At 41.5% G+C, this 6,449-nt stretch overlaps 1 long non-coding RNA gene across 1 annotated transcript; it reads right to left on the reverse strand.

Annotated features, from left to right (window-relative positions):
• Nucleotides 1-251: 251 nt before the first annotated feature.
• Nucleotides 252-5,280, reverse strand: LOC142587507 (uncharacterized). Its single transcript, XR_012829558.1, has 2 exons — nucleotides 4,681-5,280; nucleotides 252-2,412 (listed from the first exon to the last, which is right to left on the reverse strand). It is a non-coding gene; the product is annotated as an uncharacterized LOC142587507 (long non-coding RNA).
• Between the last annotated feature and the right edge of the window lie 1,169 nt (nucleotides 5,281-6,449).

Raw genomic sequence — 6,449 nt, forward strand, 5'->3', positions numbered from 1 at the left:
TAATAGAAGTGCACTTTCTGTTCTACTCCAATAAACGCAACATTACGAACTCCAGTGTGGGGCAGTCCTTCAGCCAGTGCAGAACTTTTTCTGTACATCTGAGTCAGCTCTGTCATTTTTCCAGCATTGTAGTACAAGATTTGTTAAACTGGTTTAGCAGAATATGAGCAGTATACTCTTAAATTAGCTGTTTATTTGTATGCACAAGTTCAGGTCCTCAGTTTGGTTGCATGACAAATTGCCATACCTCAATAGATACAAGAAACAATTTTATTACAGTTTAATAAAATCCAAACAGTAATAATCACAACAATATAATGACATACATTTCTTTTGGTACGTATACAGCCCATGTCCTGGCAGTGTATAAATTCAACTATACACCACAAGTACTGTGTCCTGACCACTATTATTCACATGTGTAAAACCATCACAGCAATTCAACAAATATCACAGTAATTAGTGACATACACTTTGTAACTGCTTTACATGAGCATAATGTATACAAATGGTCCCTGTGTACCTACACATGACTAGTGTTACCCGAGTACTATTACTCACAGGTGTAAAACCAACAAAGCAGTTCTTTAAAAAATATCACAGCGCTTAGTGACGTACATGCTGTAACTCCCTTGTAGAAACTTAATACAAACACGTGAGGACACAGAAAGCTAGCAGTGGGCATACATGGGAATACCACCGCCTCAATACTAATTCACAAGTGTAAAACCAACCAAGCAGTTCTTTAAAGAATATCACAATGCTTAGTGACATACATTTTCTAACTAGCTTATATAAGCTTTATACAAACATGAGAACATACACAAAGCTAGCGGTGCACCCGCATAGAAGTGCGGCCATCTGAACACGATTATTTGCAAGTGTAAGCTCAACAGAACAGTTCGTTATAGTGACGCACATTTTGTAACTGCCTTATACAAGCTTAGTGCAAGCACAAGAATGCAGAAAAATATAAATTAAAAACTTGCTCTATGCATACACAAACAGATCAACACAAATGGTAAACACTGCTTTGAAGACAAATGTGACTGTGGCAAAGCGCAGTGCTGTGCCGGTTGAAATTGCCACCCACAAAAGTATTGAGCAATGCTTAAACCACAGGCAATAAAGTGCTGAAAGACTGCGTCTCTAACGTAACTATTTTAATTCAAATTTCTTGAATATAGGGCTCGCTTGCAGATAAGGCATCTGATCCAACTGACCTGATTTTACACCTGCTACATGCATACAATGCACTCAGATATAACTGGTAATAATAATTATAAAAGGCATTTAAAAACTTGATAGTATGATGAAGATGCATGACTAGAAAAGTTCTGTCCCCCTCGTACTTGTTAAAAAGGTGTAAGTACGACACATGTTCTTTTTTCCCTCAATTTTTGCATTAATGGACAGCCGGGAACCTCGAACCGACACAAAAAACAAGATACTGCTATGTTAATAGTGTTATGAATAATTTTTTGCGAAAGCTTTTTACAGACAAGTTGCAGTCTCGTTTCTGGAGGTTGAGCTGTATCTTGCAAAATAACTTGAAAAGTGGTCACATGGGAGCATGACACTATATCATAATGTTAGTTTCAGTTTACTCTCTTGCCCTACAAGTCGCTGCTCACTGTGGCCAGTGATGCAACAGCAGTGTCTGTGTGATTTTCATCACACTTCCGTCCTATGCCATTCTTACCAGAGTTGGCGGCACATAGATACCCAAATTTCGATAGTGTTGCTTTCTCAGGTGGTTGCTTTTGATTTGCTCAATATCAGTTGGCACTTCAGCTGCATCAAACTTCTTTTTTACCTCTTCAACAACAACATCAACAACAATCTTATGACACCTGTGTTGTCCTTCTAGTTGCCTACAAAGACCAGTCAATCTAGCAACAACACTGACAGTCTCTACTATCTTGTAATGGGAGAGAGGTGTGTCCCACCATGTGTTCCACATTGTTGTCACTATGTGGGCTGGCTGGGGAGGCAACAACTGTAATATGTTTGCATTTGCATATATTAAAGTGATGCTTGTACTGTGTTATAACACCTAACTTAGTCTTGCACTTGCTGCACAGTAACACTGGCTCACAGTCGTGGTGAAAAGCTTTTGTATGTTGAGCAAATGAGTTGTATCCACTACAAAAAAAGTCAGTGATAGCACACATGTTGCTCTACCAGGCCTGGTGTGGTTCCTTCTGACACTGCTGCTGATGCTGACGCGCTGCTGCTTGCCTCGTACACTGTTGCAGCTGCAGTAGACATGGCAGTCTCTGTATCTATTGCTGCCGTGTCATCTGTCATGGTAACTTCCAAGTGGTATCGGGCTCACTTCTGCAACAGAGATGTTGTTTGCCCCTTGAGGGCTCTCATGATCAGGGCCAATAATTTCGTAGGCATTGTCTCCTGCATCGAAGAACCAATAAGAACAGCATGAATTAATAAAGATAGCTCTAAAAAGTACGGACATCAAGACTTAACCACAAGCTTTGCACATAAGTGATCGGGCTTAATGAATAATACTTGCAGGAGGAGTTACACAATTGTTTGTGTATATTACAGTAAAGCCTCACCAGAAGATATTCAAGAGGCACGGGAAACATGTCTCTCGAAACCAAAAATTTTAAGACACTGAGGAGCCAGACTAGATCACTTTATTATGCATCATCACTAAAGTATGTTTTGATATATCTGAAGGAATAAATGCTCAGGGTGGCTTAAAGGGCCTCTAAACCACTTCTCGACATTTTTTGAACATTTCAAGTAAACACGCGTATCGAAATCAGAATGCCGTCACGATCGACAAAGCCAAATGCCAGAGTGCGTAGCACTGCCGGAGCACCACAATATGAAGAAAATGACCCCGTGCGCCTCTCTGGACCTATCCTGCACCCCCCAGTTTGTCCTGACGTCACCAGGCTGTCTCTGATGATGTCACCAGTTTCCGGTGCTGTCGATTGGTCGAACGAAAGTGTACGACTGCCGGCAAGGCCTGCAAGCAAATACACACACTCCTTCTTCCTCGTCGCGTTGCCCGCGATGCCATTGTGGGCAGCCAATGGGGGCAAAGAACAGAAACGCCAACAGAAGGGTCTCCCTATGAGGCTCTTCAACACGAGTCACCATACAGTTCCGTTGTATTAGCGCCACTCCTCGCAGGACGACGGGCCAGCGCGGCAGGAACAGAGCTCGTTGGTGTTGGCCTGTCCCGTAACATTTGGAGGTGTACTAGGCAAGGAAAAGACGATACTGTCCATATGGCGTGTACCAGATGAAAGAGTAAAATGAGTGGGGACTACTTTTCCATAATCAAACACACGTAGCTCCACTATTACTGCACCGTTTCGAAAAATTCTCGTGGCTACCTGTTCATTGCCTTATTGTGTAGAACTGCAACACCGCAACTAAATTTCAACCTCGGTGGTTTAGAGGCCCTTTAAATAAGACATTCACAGCTTTTTAGTGACTGTAGATTGTGTTAGCTTCCTTCCCAACTTCTGGAATTTGAACACTTCACTTTGCAAGCCTTGTTGCTCGCAGTACCTTTGAGGTGCTCTTATACGCTCGTCAGCTTCAACTGCCGACACTTTCTGCCCTGCACTGTCCTCGTTGCCCTCCTTTTCTGGTTCATGCTAAAAGAGACATGCGCAATTGACTTGTGTAAGGATTGCGTGATCTTTACGCCCTTCGGAGCACACAAGGTGCACAAAGTGAATGTGTCTGGGTTGTGTGCCTTCGAAGTAGTGAATACTTAAAAAGTCATCCTTAGTAACAAAGGTGTCTCTTGTATACAGTATTGTTAACGTGGCAAACATCGGAAAACCAACCAAACCATTTTCAGATGTCTCTTACAACCAAGTGCATCTTGTAATGAGATTCTACTGTACTGAATATTTTTCAACTATGGATCATCTGCATGTACATATAGTCATAAAGACATGTTGTGTGGAATGGCGAATCGGGAAACAGTTCGTACTCTTACTTTTTGTCCCTAACATAAGCAGCTGATAACAATATGATAAAAAAGCAGGCAATGAGGCTAGAATGGAACATAATCCTTCAGCTCTAAACAGTTTTTCGGGCCCACATCATTCCCTCATATGACATAAGGAAACAACTTGATTGCAGTAATGGCTGCACGTGATCTGAGTTGATTGAAACAAACTATACGTAAGATTGTCCTGCTGGTGATCCTGGCTGCGCGATGCTTCTCATGCTTTTTGGCACGATTCCTTTGTTTCCACTCCACTTTTTTTTCAGATTTTCTCCCCTTTCCCTTCCCCCTTGTGTAAAATAGCACACTTGAAGTATCAAATCTGTTGAACTAACGTGTGTATCAAACCTGTTAACATGTGTGCTTCTCTGTGGTCTGTGTTGTATTTTTGCGCTGCACAATTCAATTCAAGATGAAAGATGGAACGTCCCTGCCTTTAGTTTAATTGTGTGTGTGTGTGTATGTCATGTTTTGAAATATATGTACATTCAGGAGTGCCTGCATGCCCTTCTCTCCTGCTCCAGTGACGAAAAGGAGAGCCTGTTTATGTACCATAGTAAAAAATTCAAAGGTTTTCGCTGTGCCCATTACATCCCTTATCATATGGATCTGTCACAATACAGAGTAGCAGTGGTCCATAATACTAGCCCATCCCAACATAATTATAAATTAACACATACCGACATGCTGCGAAACAGCTGTTGCAAAGCCGCTGGTGAAGGCAATTTCCGCAGCACTGCAGTGGTACAGCCGAGTTTCACCTGTATAGTGACAAATCCATATGCGTGTTAGCAACTCAGTAGTTGCTGATGGTTTCATAAGCTTTACACTGCACAATAAAGTAATCTAGACAACTTTGTTGGAACAAATGCACATAATTAGGACACCACTTAAACACTAACACGATTAATTGCCCCCAATCTCTCACTCACTAAGGGATAATACTACGGAAACATCGGTGGAGAGCTCAGATTAACACAGCCCATAAAGGACAAGCGTTCTTTGAGGAAAACAGCTATAACAGCGGTTAGTTTTCTTGATCATTTTATGTGGTAGCTTTGATTTAAATGTCATGCAGTACTATAAAATACGAAGTGCCACATTTCTAGCAGCAGAAGGCGTCGTCAGGCTCATGGTACAACAGATTTTTGCACTGTTTGTCAGTGAGCCGACACATACAAAGAAAACCGAATTCACACATACATATACAGTGTCAAGTGCACTTCTCCTTCTGAAAACGCAGCCACCAGTTCCAATGTTGCTGAAAGGAAAGGTAATATAAAGTGCGAGACTGCATGGAACTGCCACTTATGACTGTGAATGTATGGTCTGCTGATTGCAGAGGTAGTCACATGCTACTTCTAGTCTCTTTTAGAAGCATTACTAAAGAATAAATGAAATTCTATTCATAAGTCACGAATTTCATGCATCCACAGTTTGGCTAAATAACTTGTGAGAAAAAGGCATGTTTACCTGGAATAGCAACCTTTTTTCCTGCTGCAAAACTTTCCTTCGAATTAATGAAATAACTTTACAGTGTCATAATGCGTTTCTCGCAACTACTTGCCGGCAGTGGCGAGTTAGTGTTTATATGTGACTCATTGGGCGACAATACTGCCAAACACAAATGCTTCACGAACACGAGAACACGTCCCTCGCAGAGAATAGCAACCATATATGCCTCTGTGAGACATGATCGCACCTTTGTGGTCAAAATCTACATTAGAACGACATCACCATCTCATTTAAAAAAAAAGCCTCCGTACAAGGCAGCCGCCAACTGCATAATGTGAAATTGCAACTGATGTCCACTTACTGGTGGCCAGTATTTGAGTCACTTTTGGCAGTTGACTGGGTGCTGAGAAATGCACGTCCTGGGTTGTCCCTGCAAAACATACAGGGTTATGTCAAATGTTGAAAATATATATATGCCGGCATTTCATCAGTCGCAAAACAAACGAGTAAACTAATAAACAACTGTAATGTAAACAGAGTACACATCATAAGATAGGCTCTCAACTGTTAATGCATTACGCAAGAAACCTAATGCATAGGAAAGACTATATGTATACACACGAAGCTGACACACAATTTAATTCGCTCTAGGTTTTTCCGTACAGTATATTCAAATTATAATGTCTCGTGGTTAGAGCAAAATTAGTGTAAATTACGAACTAAATTATCTACCCTGGAAACTTTTCTTCAATATGCACCTGTGCGTGCTTCGAACGAGTAGCGTTGTAAAATTTACGTACATGGCATTTAAAATAGTTGCTGAACACGCATTTCCTTTGCCCTGTATCGTGTACAGTGAGCTACATATATTTGCCCCCCCCCCCTTTTTTGTACTAGCCATACTGCGTGCCATTGCACCTATACGCACGTCAATAAACCTCACGACACAGAAATAAAAAAAGCGCCAATCACCCATGCCTGCATGTTGTAGTGG

Source organism: Dermacentor variabilis, chromosome 7 (assembly GCF_050947875.1).
Source record: "Dermacentor variabilis isolate Ectoservices chromosome 7, ASM5094787v1, whole genome shotgun sequence".
NCBI lineage: Eukaryota > Metazoa > Arthropoda > Arachnida > Ixodida > Ixodidae > Dermacentor > Dermacentor variabilis.